At 47.7% G+C, this 17084-nt stretch overlaps 30 non-coding genes and 5 pseudogenes across 30 annotated transcripts; all 35 read left to right on the top strand.

Annotated features, from left to right (window-relative positions):
- The first annotated feature begins 11 nt into the window (after positions 1-11).
- LOC136349797 (5S ribosomal RNA) lies at positions 12-129 on the top strand. The gene has a single exon (XR_010733881.1). It is a non-coding gene; the product is annotated as a 5S ribosomal RNA (ribosomal RNA).
- A 59-nt stretch (positions 130-188) lies between these two features.
- Positions 189-306, top strand: LOC136349796 (5S ribosomal RNA). The gene has a single exon (XR_010733880.1). It is a non-coding gene; the product is annotated as a 5S ribosomal RNA (ribosomal RNA).
- Positions 307-366: 60 nt separating this feature from the next.
- LOC136349795 (5S ribosomal RNA) lies at positions 367-484 on the top strand. The gene has a single exon (XR_010733879.1). It is a non-coding gene; the product is annotated as a 5S ribosomal RNA (ribosomal RNA).
- A 60-nt stretch (positions 485-544) lies between these two features.
- On the top strand, positions 545-662 carry LOC136349793 (5S ribosomal RNA). The gene has a single exon (XR_010733878.1). It is a non-coding gene; the product is annotated as a 5S ribosomal RNA (ribosomal RNA).
- Positions 663-901: 239 nt separating this feature from the next.
- On the top strand, positions 902-1019 carry LOC136349791 (5S ribosomal RNA). The gene has a single exon (XR_010733875.1). It is a non-coding gene; the product is annotated as a 5S ribosomal RNA (ribosomal RNA).
- A 240-nt stretch (positions 1020-1259) lies between these two features.
- On the top strand, positions 1260-1377 carry LOC136349790 (5S ribosomal RNA). The gene has a single exon (XR_010733874.1). It is a non-coding gene; the product is annotated as a 5S ribosomal RNA (ribosomal RNA).
- A 598-nt stretch (positions 1378-1975) lies between these two features.
- Positions 1976-2093, top strand: LOC136349789 (5S ribosomal RNA). Its single transcript, XR_010733873.1, has one exon. It is a non-coding gene; the product is annotated as a 5S ribosomal RNA (ribosomal RNA).
- Positions 2094-2871: 778 nt separating this feature from the next.
- On the top strand, positions 2872-2989 carry LOC136349787 (5S ribosomal RNA). Its single transcript, XR_010733872.1, has one exon. It is a non-coding gene; the product is annotated as a 5S ribosomal RNA (ribosomal RNA).
- A 59-nt stretch (positions 2990-3048) lies between these two features.
- LOC136349786 (5S ribosomal RNA) lies at positions 3049-3166 on the top strand. The gene has a single exon (XR_010733871.1). It is a non-coding gene; the product is annotated as a 5S ribosomal RNA (ribosomal RNA).
- A 60-nt stretch (positions 3167-3226) lies between these two features.
- Positions 3227-3344, top strand: LOC136349954 (5S ribosomal RNA). The gene has a single exon (XR_010734021.1). It is a non-coding gene; the product is annotated as a 5S ribosomal RNA (ribosomal RNA).
- Positions 3345-3403: 59 nt separating this feature from the next.
- On the top strand, positions 3404-3521 carry LOC136349953 (5S ribosomal RNA). Its single transcript, XR_010734020.1, has one exon. It is a non-coding gene; the product is annotated as a 5S ribosomal RNA (ribosomal RNA).
- A 60-nt stretch (positions 3522-3581) lies between these two features.
- Positions 3582-3699, top strand: LOC136349951 (5S ribosomal RNA). The gene has a single exon (XR_010734019.1). It is a non-coding gene; the product is annotated as a 5S ribosomal RNA (ribosomal RNA).
- A 59-nt stretch (positions 3700-3758) lies between these two features.
- Positions 3759-3876, top strand: LOC136349950 (5S ribosomal RNA). The gene has a single exon (XR_010734018.1). It is a non-coding gene; the product is annotated as a 5S ribosomal RNA (ribosomal RNA).
- Positions 3877-5369: 1493 nt separating this feature from the next.
- On the top strand, positions 5370-5487 carry LOC136349949 (5S ribosomal RNA). Its single transcript, XR_010734017.1, has one exon. It is a non-coding gene; the product is annotated as a 5S ribosomal RNA (ribosomal RNA).
- A 421-nt stretch (positions 5488-5908) lies between these two features.
- Positions 5909-6026, top strand: LOC136349947 (5S ribosomal RNA). The gene has a single exon (XR_010734015.1). It is a non-coding gene; the product is annotated as a 5S ribosomal RNA (ribosomal RNA).
- Positions 6027-6803: 777 nt separating this feature from the next.
- Positions 6804-6921, top strand: LOC136349946 (5S ribosomal RNA). The gene has a single exon (XR_010734014.1). It is a non-coding gene; the product is annotated as a 5S ribosomal RNA (ribosomal RNA).
- A 420-nt stretch (positions 6922-7341) lies between these two features.
- Positions 7342-7461, top strand: LOC136349907 (5S ribosomal RNA; annotated as a pseudogene).
- A 954-nt stretch (positions 7462-8415) lies between these two features.
- LOC136349905 (5S ribosomal RNA) lies at positions 8416-8533 on the top strand (annotated as a pseudogene).
- Positions 8534-8773: 240 nt separating this feature from the next.
- Positions 8774-8891, top strand: LOC136349945 (5S ribosomal RNA). The gene has a single exon (XR_010734013.1). It is a non-coding gene; the product is annotated as a 5S ribosomal RNA (ribosomal RNA).
- Positions 8892-9311: 420 nt separating this feature from the next.
- LOC136349944 (5S ribosomal RNA) lies at positions 9312-9429 on the top strand. Its single transcript, XR_010734012.1, has one exon. It is a non-coding gene; the product is annotated as a 5S ribosomal RNA (ribosomal RNA).
- Positions 9430-10561: 1132 nt separating this feature from the next.
- Positions 10562-10679, top strand: LOC136349893 (5S ribosomal RNA). Its single transcript, XR_010733973.1, has one exon. It is a non-coding gene; the product is annotated as a 5S ribosomal RNA (ribosomal RNA).
- Positions 10680-10738: 59 nt separating this feature from the next.
- On the top strand, positions 10739-10858 carry LOC136349914 (5S ribosomal RNA; annotated as a pseudogene).
- Positions 10859-11097: 239 nt separating this feature from the next.
- On the top strand, positions 11098-11215 carry LOC136349892 (5S ribosomal RNA). The gene has a single exon (XR_010733972.1). It is a non-coding gene; the product is annotated as a 5S ribosomal RNA (ribosomal RNA).
- A 59-nt stretch (positions 11216-11274) lies between these two features.
- Positions 11275-11394, top strand: LOC136349913 (5S ribosomal RNA; annotated as a pseudogene).
- Positions 11395-11633: 239 nt separating this feature from the next.
- Positions 11634-11753, top strand: LOC136349912 (5S ribosomal RNA; annotated as a pseudogene).
- A 239-nt stretch (positions 11754-11992) lies between these two features.
- Positions 11993-12110, top strand: LOC136349891 (5S ribosomal RNA). Its single transcript, XR_010733971.1, has one exon. It is a non-coding gene; the product is annotated as a 5S ribosomal RNA (ribosomal RNA).
- Positions 12111-12708: 598 nt separating this feature from the next.
- LOC136349943 (5S ribosomal RNA) lies at positions 12709-12826 on the top strand. Its single transcript, XR_010734011.1, has one exon. It is a non-coding gene; the product is annotated as a 5S ribosomal RNA (ribosomal RNA).
- A 778-nt stretch (positions 12827-13604) lies between these two features.
- On the top strand, positions 13605-13722 carry LOC136349942 (5S ribosomal RNA). Its single transcript, XR_010734010.1, has one exon. It is a non-coding gene; the product is annotated as a 5S ribosomal RNA (ribosomal RNA).
- Positions 13723-15035: 1313 nt separating this feature from the next.
- On the top strand, positions 15036-15153 carry LOC136349941 (5S ribosomal RNA). The gene has a single exon (XR_010734009.1). It is a non-coding gene; the product is annotated as a 5S ribosomal RNA (ribosomal RNA).
- Positions 15154-15212: 59 nt separating this feature from the next.
- LOC136349940 (5S ribosomal RNA) lies at positions 15213-15330 on the top strand. Its single transcript, XR_010734008.1, has one exon. It is a non-coding gene; the product is annotated as a 5S ribosomal RNA (ribosomal RNA).
- Positions 15331-15390: 60 nt separating this feature from the next.
- Positions 15391-15508, top strand: LOC136349939 (5S ribosomal RNA). Its single transcript, XR_010734007.1, has one exon. It is a non-coding gene; the product is annotated as a 5S ribosomal RNA (ribosomal RNA).
- Positions 15509-15567: 59 nt separating this feature from the next.
- LOC136349938 (5S ribosomal RNA) lies at positions 15568-15685 on the top strand. Its single transcript, XR_010734006.1, has one exon. It is a non-coding gene; the product is annotated as a 5S ribosomal RNA (ribosomal RNA).
- Positions 15686-15745: 60 nt separating this feature from the next.
- Positions 15746-15863, top strand: LOC136349890 (5S ribosomal RNA). The gene has a single exon (XR_010733970.1). It is a non-coding gene; the product is annotated as a 5S ribosomal RNA (ribosomal RNA).
- A 60-nt stretch (positions 15864-15923) lies between these two features.
- On the top strand, positions 15924-16041 carry LOC136349936 (5S ribosomal RNA). The gene has a single exon (XR_010734004.1). It is a non-coding gene; the product is annotated as a 5S ribosomal RNA (ribosomal RNA).
- Positions 16042-16639: 598 nt separating this feature from the next.
- On the top strand, positions 16640-16757 carry LOC136349935 (5S ribosomal RNA). Its single transcript, XR_010734003.1, has one exon. It is a non-coding gene; the product is annotated as a 5S ribosomal RNA (ribosomal RNA).
- Positions 16758-17084: the final 327 nt, after the last annotated feature.

The following is a 17084-nucleotide window of genomic DNA, read 5'->3' as shown; positions in this document are numbered from 1 at the left end:
ATATTCAACCAAGCAACTGCCATACCACGTTGGTCTACCGGTTCCCGTCCGATCACCGAAGTCAAGCGACGTCGGGCGTGGTTAGTACCTGGATGGGTGACCGCCTGGGAACACCACGTGCAGTTGCTTTTTTTTAAGTCTTCAAGTAACTTCTGGTTTTTTATCGGCCCATGATACACTTATTACCAAGCAACTGCCATACCACGTTGGTCTACCGGTTCCCGTCCGATCACCGAAGTCAAGCGACGTCGGGCGTGGTTAGTACCTGGATGGGTGACCGCCTGGGAACACCACGTGCAGTTGCTTTTTTTTTAAACTCTGCAAGTAACTTCTGTTTTTTATCGCTACATGATACATATTCAACCAAGCAACTGCCATACCACGTTGGTCTACCGGTTCCCGTCCGATCACCGAAGTCAAGCGACGTCGGGCGTGGTTAGTACCTGGATGGGTGACCGCCTGGGAACACCACGTGCAGTTGCTTTTTTTTTAAACTCTGCAGGTAACTTCTGTTTTTTATCGCTACATGATACATATTAAACCAAGCAACTGCCATACCACGTTGGTCTACCGGTTCCCGTCCGATCACCGAAGTCAAGCGACGTCGGGCGTGGTTAGTACCTGGATGGGTGACCGCCTGGGAACACCACGTGCAGTTGCTTTTTTTTTAAACTCTGCAGGTAACTTCTGTTTTTTATCGCTACATGATACATATTAAACCAAGCAACTGCCATACCACGTTGGTCTACCGGTGCCCGTCCGATCACCGAAGTCAAGCGAGGTCGGACGTGATGTTAGTATCTGGATGATTGACCGCCTGGAAACAACACGTGCAGTTGCTTTTTTTTAAACTCTGCAGGTAACTTCTGTTTTTTATCGCTCCATGATACATATTAAACCAAGCAACTGCCATACCACGTTGGTCTACCGGTTCCCGTCCGATCACCGAAGTCAAGCGACGTCGGGCGTGGTTAGTACCTGGATGGGTGACCGCCTGGGAACACCACGTGCAGTTGCTTTTTTTTTAAACTCTGCAGGTAACTTCTGTTTTTTATCGCTACATGATACATATTAAACCAACCAACTGCCATACCACGTTGGTCTACCGGTGCCCGGCCGATCACCGAAGTCAAGCGAGGTCGGACGTGATGTTAGTATCTGGATGATTGACCGCCTGGAAACACCACGTGCAGTTGCTTTTTTTTTAAGTCTTCAAGTAACTTCTGGTTTTTTATCGGCCCATGATACACTTATTACCAAGCAACTGCCATACCACGTTGGTCTACCGGTTCCCGTCCGATCACCGAAGTCAAGCGACGTCGGGCGTGGTTAGTACCTGGATGGGTGACCGCCTGGGAACACCACGTGCAGTTGCTTTTTTTTTAAACTCTGCAGGTAACTTCTGTTTTTTATCGCTACATGATACATATTAAACCAAGCAACTGCCATACCACGTTGGTCTACCGGTGCCCGTCCGATCACCGAAGTCAAGCGAGGTCGGACGTGATGTTAGTATCTGGATGATTGACCGCCTGGAAACACCACGTGCAGTTGCTTTTTTTTTAAACTCTGCAGGTAACTTCTGTTTTTTATCGCTACATGATGCATATTAAACCAAGCAACTGCCATACCACGTTGGTCTACCGGTGCCCGTCCGATCACCGAAGTCAAGCGAGGTCGGACGTGATGTTAGTATCTGGATGATTGACCGCCTGGAAACACCACGTGCAGTTGCTTTTTTTTAAACTCTGCAGGTAACTTCTGTTTTTTATCGCTCCATGATACATATTAAACCAAGCAACTGCCATACCACGTTGGTCTACCGGTACCCGTCCGATCACCGAAGTCAAGCGAGGTCGGACGTGATGTTAGTATCTGGATGATTGACCGCCTGGAAACAACACGTGCAGTTGCTTTTTTTTAAACTCTGCAGGTAACTTCTGTTTTTTATCGCTCCATGATACATATTAAACCAAGCAACTGCCATACCACGTTGGTCTACCGGTTCCCGTCCGATCACCGAAGTCAAGCGACGTCGGGCGTGGTTAGTACCTGGATGGGTGACCGCCTGGGAACACCACGTGCAGTTGCTTTTTTTTTAAACTCTGCAGGTAACTTCTGTTTTTTATCGCTACATGATACATATTAAACCAAGCAACTGCCATACCACGTTGGTCTACCGGTGCCCGGCCGATCACCGAAGTCAAGCGAGGTCGGACGTGATGTTAGTATCTGGATGATTGACCGCCTGGAAACACCACGTGCAGTTGCTTTTTTTTTAAACTCTGCAGGTAACTTCTGTTTTTTATCGCTCCATGATACATATTAAACCAAGCAACTGCCATACCACGTTGGTCTACCGGTGCCCGTCCGATCACCGAAGTCAAGCGAGGTCGGACGTGATGTTAGTATCTGGATGATTGACCGCCTGGAAACACCACGTGCAGTTGCTTTTTTTTTAAACTCTGCAGGTAACTTCTGTTTTTTATCGCTACATGATACATATTAAACCAAGCAACTGCCATACCACGTTGGTCTACCGGTGCCCGTCCGATCACCGAAGTCAAGCGAGGTCGGACGTGATGTTAGTATCTGGATGATTGACCGCCTGGAAACACCACGTGCAGTTGCTTTTTTTTAAACTCTGCAGGTAACTTCTGTTTTTTATCGCTACATGATACATATTAAACCAAGCAACTGCCATACCACGTTGGTCTACCGGTGCCCGTCCGATCACCGAAGTCAAGCGAGGTCGGACGTGATGTTAGTATCTGGATGATTGACCGCCTGGAAACAACACGTGCAGTTGCTTTTTTTTAAACTCTGCAGGTAACTTCTGTTTTTTATCGCTCCATGATACATATTAAACCAAGCAACTGCCATACCACGTTGGTCTACCGGTTCCCGTCCGATCACCGAAGTCAAGCGACGTCGGGCGTGGTTAGTACCTGGATGGGTGACCGCCTGGGAACACCACGTGCAGTTGCTTTTTTTTAAGTCTTCAAGTAACTTCTGGGTTTTTATCGGCCCATGATACACTTATTACCAAGCAACTGCCATACCACGTTGGTCTACCGGTTCCCGTCCGATCACCGAAGTCAAGCGACGTCGGGCGTGGTTAGTACCTGGATGGGTGACCGCCTGGGAACACCACGTGCAGTTGCTTTTTTTTTAAACTCTGCAAGTAACTTCTGTTTTTTATCGCTTCATGATACATATTCAACCAAGCAACTGCCATACCACGTTGGTCTACCGGTTCCCGTCCGATCACCGAAGTCAAGCGACGTCGGGCGTGGTTAGTACCTGGATGGGTGACCGCCTGGGAACACCACGTGCAGTTGCTTTTTTTTAAGTCTTCAAGTAACTTCTGGTTTTTTATCGGCCCATGATACACTTATTACCAAGCAACTGCCATACCACGTTGGTCTACCGGTTCCCGTCCGATCACCGAAGTCAAGCGACGTCGGGCGTGGTTAGTACCTGGATGGGTGACCGCCTGGGAACACCACGTGCAGTTGCTTTTTTTTTAAACTCTGCAAGTAACTTCTGTTTTTTATCGCTACATGATACATATTCAACCAAGCAACTGCCATACCACGTTGGTCTACCGGTTCCCGTCCGATCACCGAAGTCAAGCGACGTCGGGCGTGGTTAGTACCTGGATGGGTGACCGCCTGGGAACACCACGTGCAGTTGCTTTTTTTTAAACTCTGCAGGTAACTTCTGTTTTTTATCGCTCCATGATACATATTAAACCAAGCAACTGCCATACCACGTTGGTCTACCGGTTCCCGTCCGATCACCGAAGTCAAGCGACGTCGGGCGTGGTTAGTACCTGGATGGGTGACCGCCTGGGAACACCACGTGCAGTTGCTTTTTTTTAAGTCTTCAAGTAACTTCTGGTTTTTTATCGGCCCATGATACACTTATTACCAAGCAACTGCCATACCACGTTGGTCTACCTGTGCCCGTCCGATCACCGAAGTCAAGCGAGGTCGGACGTGATGTTAGTATCTGGATGATTGACCGCCTGGAAACACCACGTGCAGTTGCTTTTTTTTAAACTCTGCAGGTAACTTCTGTTTTTTATCGCTCCATGATACATATTAAACCAAGCAACTGCCATACCACGTTGGTCTACCGGTACCCGTCCGATCACCGAAGTCAAGCGAGGTCGGACGTGATGTTAGTATCTGGATGATTGACCGCCTGGAAACAACACGTGCAGTTGCTTTTTTTAAACTCTGCAGGTAACTTCTGTTTTTTATCGCTCCATGATACATATTAAACCAAGCAACTGCCATACCACGTTGGTCTACCGGTGCCCGTCCGATCACCGAAGTCAAGCGAGGTCGGACGTGATGTTAGTATCTGGATGATTGACCGCCTGGGAACACCACGTGCAGTTGCTTTTTTTTTTAACCCTGCAGGTAACTTCTGTTTTTTATCGCTCCATGATACATATTAAACCAAGCAACTGCCATACCACGTTGGTCTACCGGTGCCCGTCCGATCACCGAAGTCAAGCGAGGTCGGACGTGATGTTAGTATCTGGATGATTGACCGCCTGGGAACACCACGTGCAGTTGCTTCTTTTTTAAACTCTGCAGGTAACTTCTGTTTTTTATCGCTACATGATACATATTAAACCAAGCAACTGCCATACCACGTTGGTCTACCGGTGCCCGTCCGATCACCGAAGTCAAGCGAGGTCGGACGTGATGTTAGTATCTGGATGATTGACCGCCTGGAAACACCAGGTGCAGTTGCTTTTTTTTAAACTCTGCAGGTAACTTCTGTTTTTTATCGGCCCATGATACACTTATTACCAAGCAACTGCCATACCACGTTGGTCTACCGGTACCCGTCCGATCACCGAAGTCAAGCGAGGTCGGACGTGATGTTAGTATCTGGATGATTGACCGCCTGGAAACAACACGTGCAGTTGCTTTTTTTAAACTCTGCAGGTAACTTCTGTTTTTTATCGCTCCATGATACATATTAAACCAAGCAACTGCCATACCACGTTGGTCTACCGGTGCCCGTCCGATCACCGAAGTCAAGCGAGGTCGGACGTGATGTTAGTATCTGGATGATTGACCGCCTGGGAACACCACGTGCAGTTGCTTTTTTTTTTTAACCCTGCAGGTAACTTCTGTTTTTTATCGCTCCATGATACATATTAAACCAAGCAACTGCCATACCACGTTGGTCTACCGGTGCCCGTCCGATCACCGAAGTCAAGCGAGGTCGGACGTGATGTTAGTATCTGGATGATTGACCGCCTGGAAACAACACGTGCAGTTGCTTTTTTTTAAACTCTGCAGGTAACTTCTGTTTTTTATCGCTCCATGATACATATTAAACCAAGCAACTGCCATACCACGTTGGTCTACCGGTTCCCGTCCGATCACCGAAGTCAAGCGACGTCGGGCGTGGTTAGTACCTGGATGGGTGACCGCCTGGGAACACCACGTGCAGTTGCTTTTTTTTTTAAACTCTGCAGGTAACTTCTGTTTTTTATCGCTACATGATACATATTAAACCAAGCAACTGCCATACCACGTTGGTCTACCGGTGCCCGTCCGATCACCGAAGTCAAGCGAGGTCGGACGTGATGTTAGTATCTGGATGATTGACCGCCTGGAAACACCACGTGCAGTTGCTTTTTTTTTAAACTCTGCAGGTAACTTCTGTTTTTTATCGCTACATGATACATATTAAACCAAGCAACTGCCATACCACGTTGGTCTACCGGTGCCCGGCCGATCACCGAAGTCAAGCGAGGTCGGACGTGATGTTAGTATCTGGATGATTGACCGCCTGGAAACACCACGTGCAGTTGCTTTTTTTTTAAGTCTTCAAGTAACTTCTGGTTTTTTATCGGCCCATGATACACTTATTACCAAGCAACTGCCATACCACGTTGGTCTACCGGTTCCCGTCCGATCACCGAAGTCAAGCGACGTCGGGCGTGGTTAGTACCTGGATGGGTGACCGCCTGGGAACACCACGTGCAGTTGCTTTTTTTTTAAACTCTGCAGGTAACTTCTGTTTTTTATCGCTCCATGATACATATTAAACCAAGCAACTGCCATACCACGTTGGTCTACCGGTACCCGTCCGATCACCGAAGTCAAGCGAGGTCGGACGTGATGTTAGTATCTGGATGATTGACCGCCTGGAAACAACACGTGCAGTTGCTTTTTTTAAACTCTGCAGGTAACTTCTGTTTTTTATCGCTCCATGATACATATTAAACCAAGCAACTGCCATACCACGTTGGTCTACCGGTGCCCGTCCGATCACCGAAGTCAAGCGAGGTCGGACGTGATGTTAGTATCTGGATGATTGACCGCCTGGGAACACCACGTGCAGTTGCTTTTTTTTTAAACTCTGCAGGTAACTTCTGTTTTTTATCGCTACATGATACATATTAAACCAAGCAACTGCCATACCACGTTGGTCTACCGGTGCCCGTCCGATCACCGAAGTCAAGCGAGGTCGGACGTGATGTTAGTATCTGGATGATTGACCGCCTGGGAACACCACGTGCAGTTGCTTTTTTTTTAAACTCTGCAGGTAACTTCTGTTTTTTATCGCTACATGATACATATTAAACCAAGCAACTGCCATACCACGTTGGTCTACCGGTGCCCGTCCGATCACCGAAGTCAAGCGAGGTCGGACGTGATGTTAGTATCTGGATGATTGACCGCCTGGAAACAACACGTGCAGTTGCTTTTTTTTAAACTCTGCAGGTAACTTCTGTTTTTTATCGCTCCATGATACATATTAAACCAAGCAACTGCCATACCACGTTGGTCTACCGGTTCCCGTCCGATCACCGAAGTCAAGCGACGTCGGGCGTGGTTAGTACCTGGATGGGTGACCGCCTGGGAACACCACGTGCAGTTGCTTTTTTTTTAAACTCTGCAGGTAACTTCTGTTTTTTATCGCTACATGATACATATTAAACCAAGCAACTGCCATACCACGTTGGTCTACCGGTGCCCGTCCGATCACCGAAGTCAAGCGAGGTCGGACGTGATGTTAGTATCTGGATGATTGACCGCCTGGAAACACCACGTGCAGTTGCTTTTTTTTTAAACTCTGCAGGTAACTTCTGTTTTTTATCGCTACATGATACATATTAAACCAAGCAACTGCCATACCACGTTGGTCTACCGGTGCCCGGCCGATCACCGAAGTCAAGCGAGGTCGGACGTGATGTTAGTATCTGGATGATTGACCGCCTGGAAACAACACGTGCAGTTGCTTTTTTTTTAAACTCTGCAAGTAACTTCTGTTTTTTATCGCTACATGATACATATTCAACCAAGCAACTGCCATACCACGTTGGTCTACCGGTTCCCGTCCGATCACCGAAGTCAAGCGAGGTCGGACGTGATGTTAGTATCTGGATGATTGACCGCCTGGAAACACCACGTGCAGTTGCTTTTTTTTAAACTCTGCAGGTAACTTCTGTTTTTTATCGCTCCATGATACATATTAAACCAAGCAACTGCCATACCACGTTGGTCTACCGGTACCCGTCCGATCACCGAAGTCAAGCGAGGTCGGACGTGATGTTAGTATCTGGATGATTGACCGCCTGGAAACAACACGTGCAGTTGCTTTTTTTAAACTCTGCAGGTAACTTCTGTTTTTTATCGCTCCATGATACATATTAAACCAAGCAACTGCCATACCACGTTGGTCTACCGGTGCCCGTCCGATCACCGAAGTCAAGCGAGGTCGGACGTGATGTTAGTATCTGGATGATTGACCGCCTGGGAACACCACGTGCAGTTGCTTTTTTTTTTAACCCTGCAGGTAACTTCTGTTTTTTATCGCTCCATGATACATATTAAACCAAGCAACTGCCATACCACGTTGGTCTACCGGTGCCCGTCCGATCACCGAAGTCAAGCGAGGTCGGACGTGATGTTAGTATCTGGATGATTGACCGCCTGGGAACACCACGTGCAGTTGCTTCTTTTTTAAACTCTGCAGGTAACTTCTGTTTTTTATCGCTACATGATACATATTAAACCAAGCAACTGCCATACCACGTTGGTCTACCGGTGCCCGTCCGATCACCGAAGTCAAGCGAGGTCGGACGTGATGTTAGTATCTGGATGATTGACCGCCTGGAAACAACACGTGCAGTTGCTTTTTTTAAACTCTGCAGGTAACTTCTGTTTTTTATCGCTCCATGATACATATTAAACCAAGCAACTGCCATACCACGTTGGTCTACCGGTGCCCGTCCGATCACCGAAGTCAAGCGAGGTCGGACGTGATGTTAGTATCTGGATGATTGACCGCCTGGGAACACCACGTGCAGTTGCTTTTTTTTAAACTCTGCAGGTAACTTCTGTTTTTTATCGCTACATGATACATATTAAACCAAGCAACTGCCATACCACGTTGGTCTACCGGTGCCCGGCCGATCACCGAAGTCAAGCGACGTCGGGCGTGGTTAGTACCTGGATGGGTGACCGCCTGGGAACACCACGTGCAGTTGCTTTTTTTTTAAACTCTGCAGGTAACTTCTGTTTTTTATCGCTACATGATACATATTAAACCAAGCAACTGCCATACCACGTTGGTCTACCGGTGCCCGTCCGATCACCGAAGTCAAGCGAGGTCGGACGTGATGTTAGTATCTGGATGATTGACCGCCTGGAAACACCACGTGCAGTTGCTTTTTTTTTAAACTCTGCAGGTAACTTCTGTTTTTTATCGCTACATGATACATATTAAACCAAGCAACTGCCATACCACGTTGGTCTACCGGTTCCCGTCCGATCACCGAAGTCAAGCGACGTCGGGCGTGGTTAGTACCTGGATGGGTGACCGCCTGGGAACACCACGTGCAGTTGCTTTTTTTTTAAACTCTGCAGGTAACTTCTGTTTTTTATCGCTACATGATACATATTAAACCAAGCAACTGCCATACCACGTTGGTCTACCGGTGCCCGTCCGATCACCGAAGTCAAGCGAGGTCGGACGTGATGTTAGTATCTGGATGATTGACCGCCTGGAAACACCACGTGCAGTTGCTTTTTTTTTAAACTCTGCAGGTAACTTCTGTTTTTTATCGCTACATGATACATATTAAACCAAGCAACTGCCATACCACGTTGGTCTACCGGTGCCCGGCCGATCACCGAAGTCAAGCGAGGTCGGACGTGATGTTAGTATCTGGATGATTGACCGCCTGGAAACACCACGTGCAGTTGCTTTTTTTTTAAGTCTTCAAGTAACTTCTGGTTTTTTATCGGCCCATGATACACTTATTACCAAGCAACTGCCATACCACGTTGGTCTACCGGTTCCCGTCCGATCACCGAAGTCAAGCGACGTCGGGCGTGGTTAGTACCTGGATGGGTGACCGCCTGGGAACACCACGTGCAGTTGCTTTTTTTTTTAAACTCTGCAGGTAACTTCTGTTTTTTATCGCTACATGATACATATTAAACCAAGCAACTGCCATACCACGTTGGTCTACCGGTGCCCGTCCGATCACCGAAGTCAAGCGAGGTCGGACGTGATGTTAGTATCTGGATGATTGACCGCCTGGAAACACCACGTGCAGTTGCTTTTTTTTAAACTCTGCAGGTAACTTCTGTTTTTTATCGGCCCATGATACACTTATTACCAAGCAACTGCCATACCACGTTGGTCTACCGGTACCCGTCCGATCACCGAAGTCAAGCGAGGTCGGACGTGATGTTAGTATCTGGATGATTGACCGCCTGGAAACAACACGTGCAGTTGCTTTTTTTAAACTCTGCAGGTAACTTCTGTTTTTTATCGCTCCATGATACATATTAAACCAAGCAACTGCCATACCACGTTGGTCTACCGGTGCCCGTCCGATCACCGAAGTCAAGCGAGGTCGGACGTGATGTTAGTATCTGGATGATTGACCGCCTGGAAACAACACGTGCAGTTGCTTTTTTTAAACTCTGCAGGTAACTTCTGTTTTTTATCGCTCCATGATACATATTAAACCAAGCAACTGCCATACCACGTTGGTCTACCGGTGCCCGTCCGATCACCGAAGTCAAGCGAGGTCGGACGTGATGTTAGTATCTGGATGATTGACCGCCTGGGAACACCACGTGCAGTTGCTTTTTTTTAAACTCTGCAGGTAACTTCTGTTTTTTATCGGCCCATGATACACTTATTACCAAGCAACTGCCATACCACGTTGGTCTACCGGTACCCGTCCGATCACCGAAGTCAAGCGAGGTCGGACGTGATGTTAGTATCTGGATGATTGACCGCCTGGAAACAACACGTGCAGTTGCTTTTTTTAAACTCTGCAGGTAACTTCTGTTTTTTATCGCTCCATGATACATATTAAACCAAGCAACTGCCATACCACGTTGGTCTACCGGTGCCCGTCCGATCACCGAAGTCAAGCGAGGTCGGACGTGATGTTAGTATCTGGATGATTGACCGCCTGGGAACACCACGTGCAGTTGCTTTTTTTTAAACTCTGCAGGTAACTTCTGTTTTTTATCGGCCCATGATACACTTATTACCAAGCAACTGCCATACCACGTTGGTCTACCGGTTCCCGTCCGATCACCGAAGTCAAGCGACGTCGGGCGTGGTTAGTACCTGGATGGGTGACCGCCTGGAAACACCACGTGCAGTTGCTTTTTTTTAAACTCTGCAGGTAACTTCTGTTTTTTATCGGCCCATGATACACTTATTACCAAGCAACTGCCATACCACGTTGGTCTACCGGTTCCCGTCCGATCACCGAAGTCAAGCGAGGTCGGACGTGATGTTAGTATCTGGATGATTGACCGCCTGGGAACACCACGTGCAGTTGCTTTTTTTTTAAACTCTGCAGGTAACTTCTGTTTTTTATCGCTACATGATACATATTAAACCAAGCAACTGCCATACCACGTTGGTCTACCGGTGCCCGTCCGATCACCGAAGTCAAGCGAGGTCGGACGTGATGTTAGTATCTGGATGATTGACCGCCTGGAAACACCACGTGCAGTTGCTTTTTTTTAAACTCTGCAGGTAACTTCTGTTTTTTATCGGCCCATGATACACTTATTACCAAGCAACTGCCATACCACGTTGGTCTACCGGTTCCCGTCCGATCACCGAAGTCAAGCGACGTCGGGCGTGGTTAGTACCTGGATGGGTGACCGCCTGGAAACACCACGTGCAGTTGCTTTTTTTTAAACTCTGCAGGTAACTTCTGTTTTTTATCGGCCCATGATACACTTATTACCAAGCAACTGCCATACCACGTTGGTCTACCGGTTCCCGTCCGATCACCGAAGTCAAGCGAGGTCGGACGTGATGTTAGTATCTGGATGATTGACCGCCTGGGAACACCACGTGCAGTTGCTTTTTTTTTAAACTCTGCAGGTAACTTCTGTTTTTTATCGCTACATGATACATATTAAACCAAGCAACTGCCATACCACGTTGGTCTACCGGTGCCCGTCCGATCACCGAAGTCAAGCGAGGTCGGACGTGATGTTAGTATCTGGATGATTGACCGCCTGGAAACACCACGTGCAGTTGCTTTTTTTTAAACTCTGCAGGTAACTTCTGTTTTTTATCGGCCCATGATACACTTATTACCAAGCAACTGCCATACCACGTTGGTCTACCGGTTCCCGTCCGATCACCGAAGTCAAGCGAGGTCGGACGTGATGTTAGTATCTGGATGATTGACCGCCTGGGAACACCACGTGCAGTTGCTTTTTTTTTAAACTCTGCAGGTAACTTCTGTTTTTTATCGCTACATGATACATATTAAACCAAGCAACTGCCATACCACGTTGGTCTACCGGTGCCCGTCCGATCACCGAAGTCAAGCGAGGTCGGACGTGATGTTAGTATCTGGATGATTGACCGCCTGGAAACACCACGTGCAGTTGCTTTTTTTTAAACTCTGCAGGTAACTTCTGTTTTTTATCGGCCCATGATACACTTATTACCAAGCAACTGCCATACCACGTTGGTCTACCGGTTCCCGTCCGATCACCGAAGTCAAGCGACGTCGGGCGTGGTTAGTACCTGGATGGGTGACCGCCTGGAAACACCACGTGCAGTTGCTTTTTTTTAAACTCTGCAGGTAACTTCTGTTTTTTATCGGCCCATGATACACTTATTACCAAGCAACTGCCATACCACGTTGGTCTACCGGTACCCGTCCGATCACCGAAGTCAAGCGAGGTCGGACGTGATGTTAGTATCTGGATGATTGACCGCCTGGAAACAACACGTGCAGTTGCTTTTTTTAAACTCTGCAGGTAACTTCTGTTTTTTATCGCTCCATGATACATATTAAACCAAGCAACTGCCATACCACGTTGGTCTACCGGTGCCCGTCCGATCACCGAAGTCAAGCGAGGTCGGACGTGATGTTAGTATCTGGATGATTGACCGCCTGGGAACACCACGTGCAGTTGCTTTTTTTTTTTAACCCTGCAGGTAACTTCTGTTTTTTATCGCTCCATGATACATATTAAACCAAGCAACTGCCATACCACGTTGGTCTACCGGTGCCCGTCCGATCACCGAAGTCAAGCGAGGTCGGACGTGATGTTAGTATCTGGATGATTGACCGCCTGGAAACACCACGTGCAGTTGCTTTTTTTTTAAGTCTTCAAGTAACTTCTGGTTTTTTATCGGCCCATGATACACTTATTACCAAGCAACTGCCATACCACGTTGGTCTACCGGTTCCCGTCCGATCACCGAAGTCAAGCGACGTCGGGCGTGGTTAGTACCTGGATGGGTGACCGCCTGGGAACACCACGTGCAGTTGCTTTTTTTTTAAACTCTGCAGGTAACTTCTGTTTTTTATCGCTACATGATACATATTAAACCAAGCAACTGCCATACCACGTTGGTCTACCGGTGCCCGTCCGATCACCGAAGTCAAGCGAGGTCGGACGTGATGTTAGTATCTGGATGATTGACCGCCTGGAAACACCACGTGCAGTTGCTTTTTTTTTAAACTCTGCAGGTAACTTCTGTTTTTTATCGCTACATGATACATATTAAACCAAGCAACTGCCATACCACGTTGGTCTACCGGTGCCCGTCCGATCACCGAAGTCAAGCGAGGTCGGACGTGATGTTAGTATCTGGATGATTGACCGCCTGGAAACACCACGTGCAGTTGCTTTTTTTTAAACTCTGCAGGTAACTTCTGTTTTTTATCGGCCCATGATACACTTATTACCAAGCAACTGCCATACCACGTTGGTCTACCGGTGCCCGTCCGATCACCGAAGTCAAGCGAGGTCGGACGTGATGTTAGTATCTGGATGATTGACCGCCTGGAAACACCACGTGCAGTTGCTTTTTTTTTAAACTCTGCAGGTAACTTCTGTTTTTTATCGCTACATGATACATATTAAACCAAGCAACTGCCATACCACGTTGGTCTACCGGTGCCCGTTCGATCACCGAAGTCAAGCGAGGTCGGACGTGATGTTAGTATCTGGATGATTGACCGCCTGGAAACAACACGTGCAGTTGCTTTTTTTTAAACTCTGCAGGTAACTTCTGTTTTTTATCGCTCCATGATACATATTAAACCAAGCAACTGCCATACCACGTTGGTCTACCGGTTCCCGTCCGATCACCGAAGTCAAGCGACGTCGGGCGTGGTTAGTACCTGGATGGGTGACCGCCTGGGAACACCACGTGCAGTTGCTTTTTTTTTAAACTCTGCAGGTAACTTCTGTTTTTTATCGCTACATGATACATATTAAACCAAGCAACTGCCATACCACGTTGGTCTACCGGTGCCCGTCCGATCACCGAAGTCAAGCGAGGTCGGACGTGATGTTAGTATCTGGATGATTGACCGCCTGGAAACACCACGTGCAGTTGCTTTTTTTTAAACTCTGCAGGTAACTTCTGTTTTTTATCGCTCCATGATACATATTAAACCAAGCAACTGCCATACCACGTTGGTCTACCGGTACCCGTCCGATCACCGAAGTCAAGCGAGGTCGGACGTGATGTTAGTATCTGGATGATTGACCGCCTGGGAACACCACGTGCAGTTGCTTTTTTTAAACTCTGCAGGTAACTTCTGTTTTTTATCGCTCCATGATACATATTAAACCAAGCAACTGCCATACCACGTTGGTCTACCGGTGCCCGTCCGATCACCGAAGTCAAGCGAGGTCGGACGTGATGTTAGTATCTGGATGATTGACCGCCTGGAAACACCACGTGCAGTTGCTTCTTTTTAAACTCTGCAGGTAACTTCTGTTTTTTATCGCTCCATGATACATATTAAACCAAGCAACTGCCATACCACGTTGGTCTACCGGTGCCCGTCCGATCACCGAAGTCAAGCGAGGTCGGACGTGATGTTAGTATCTGGATGATTGACCGCCTGGGAACACCACGTGCAGTTGCTTCTTTTTAAACTCTGCAGGTAACTTCTGTTTTTTATCGCTCCATGATACATATTAAACCAAGCAACTGCCATACCACGTTGGTCTACCGGTGCCCGTCCGATCACCGAAGTCAAGCGAGGTCGGACGTGATGTTAGTATCTGGATGATTGACCGCCTGGAAACACCACGTGCAGTTGCTTCTTTTTAAACTCTGCAGGTAACTTCTGTTTTTTATCGCTCCATGATACATATTAAACCAAGCAACTGCCATACCACGTTGGTCTACCGGTGCCCGTCCGATCACCGAAGTCAAGCGAGGTCGGACGTGATGTTAGTATCTGGATGATTGACCGCCTGGAAACACCACGTGCAGTTGCTTTTTTTTTAAACTCTGCAGGTAACTTCTGTTTTTTATCGCTACATGATACATATTAAACCAAGCAACTGCCATACCACGTTGGTCTACCGGTGCCCGTCCGATCACCGAAGTCAAGCGAGGTCGGACGTGATGTTAGTATCTGGATGATTGACCGCCTGGAAACACCACGTGCAGTTGCTTTTTTTTAAACTCTGCAGGTAACTTCTGTTTTTTATCGCTCCATGATACATATTAAACCAAGCAACTGCCATACCACGTTGGTCTACCGGTTCCCGTCCGATCACCGAAGTCAAGCGACGTCGGGCGTGGTTAGTACCTGGATGGGTGACCGCCTGGGAACACCACGTGCAGTTGCTTTTTTTTAAGTCTTCAAGTAACTTCTGGTTTTTTATCGGCCCATGATACACTTATTACCAAGCAACTGCCATACCACGTTGGTCTACCGGTTCCCGTCCGATCACCGAAGTCAAGCGACGTCGGGCGTGGTTAGTACCTGGATGGGTGACCGCCTGGGAACACCACGTGCAGTTGCTTTTTTTTTAAACTCTGCAAGTAACTTCTGTTTTTTATCGCTACATGATACATATTCAACCAAGCAACTGCCATACCACGTTGGTCTACCGGTTCCCGTCCGATCACCGAAGTCAAGCGACGTCGGGCGTGGTTAGTACCTGGATGGGTGACCGCCTGGGAACACCACGTGCAGTTGCTTTTTTTTAAGTCTTCAAGTAACTTCTGGTTTTTTATCGGCCCATGATACACTTATTACCAAGCAACTGCCATACCACGTTGGTCTACCGGTTCCCGTCCGATCACCGAAGTCAAGCGACGTCGGGCGTGGTTAGTACCTGGATGGGTGACCGCCTGGGAACACCACGTGCAGTTGCTTTTTTTTTAAACTCTGCAAGTAACTTCTGTTTTTTATCGCTACATGATACATATTCAACCAAGCAACTGCCATACCACGTTGGTCTACCGGTTCCCGTCCGATCACCGAAGTCAAGCGACGTCGGGCGTGGTTAGTACCTGGATGGGTGACCGCCTGGAAACACCACGTGCAGTTGCTTTTTTTTTAAGTCTTCAAGTAACTTCTGGTTTTTTATCGGCCCATGATACACTTATTACCAAGCAACTGCCATACCACGTTGGTCTACCGGTTCCCGTCCGATCACCGAAGTCAAGCGACGTCGGGCGTGGTTAGTACCTGGATGGGTGACCGCCTGGGAACACCACGTGCAGTTGCTTTTTTTTTAAACTCTGCAGGTAACTTCTGTTTTTTATCGCTACATGATACATATTAAACCAAGCAACTGCCATACCACGTTGGTCTACCGGTGCCCGTCCGATCACCGAAGTCAAGCGAGGTCGGACGTGATGTTAGTATCTGGATGATTGACCGCCTGGAAACACCACGTGCAGTTGCTTTTTTTTTAAACTCTGCAGGTAACTTCTGTTTTTTATCGCTACATGATACATATTAAACCAAGCAACTGCCATACCACGTTGGTCTACCGGTGCCCGTCCGATCACCGAAGTCAAGCGAGGTCGGACGTGATGTTAGTATCTGGATGATTGACCGCCTGGAAACACCACGTGCAGTTGCTTTTTTTTAAACTCTGCAGGTAACTTCTGTTTTTTATCGCTCCATGATACATATTAAACCAAGCAACTGCCATACCACGTTGGTCTACCGGTACCCGTCCGATCACCGAAGTCAAGCGAGGTCGGACGTGATGTTAGTATCTGGATGATTGACCGCCTGGAAACAACACGTGCAGTTGCTTTTTTTTAAACTCTGCAGGTAACTTCTGTTTTTTATCGCTCCATGATACATATTAAACCAAGCAACTGCCATACCACGTTGGTCTACCGGTTCCCGTCCGATCACCGAAGTCAAGCGACGTCGGGCGTGGTTAGTACCTGGATGGGTGACCGCCTGGGAACACCACGTGCAGTTGCTTTTTTTTTAAACTCTGCAGGTAACTTCTGTTTTTTATCGCTACATGATACATATTAAACCAAGCAACTGCCATACCACGTTGGTCTACCGGTGCCCGTCCGATCACCGAAGTCAAGCGAGGTCGGACGTGATGTTAGTATCTGGATGATTGACCGCCTGGAAACACCACGTGCAGTTGCTTTTTTTTTAAACTCTGCAGGTAACTTCTGTTTTTTATCGCTACATGATACATATTAAACCAAGCAACTGCCATACCACGTTGGTCTACCGGTGCCCGTCCGATCACCGAAGTCAAGCGAGGTCGGACGTGATGTTAGTATCTGGATGA

This window comes from Euwallacea fornicatus, unplaced genomic scaffold (genome assembly GCF_040115645.1).
Source record: "Euwallacea fornicatus isolate EFF26 unplaced genomic scaffold, ASM4011564v1 scaffold_68, whole genome shotgun sequence".
NCBI lineage: Eukaryota > Metazoa > Arthropoda > Insecta > Coleoptera > Curculionidae > Euwallacea > Euwallacea fornicatus.
The sequence above is the reverse complement of the archived record's forward strand: the minus strand, read 5'-3'. Positions and strand labels throughout refer to the sequence as shown.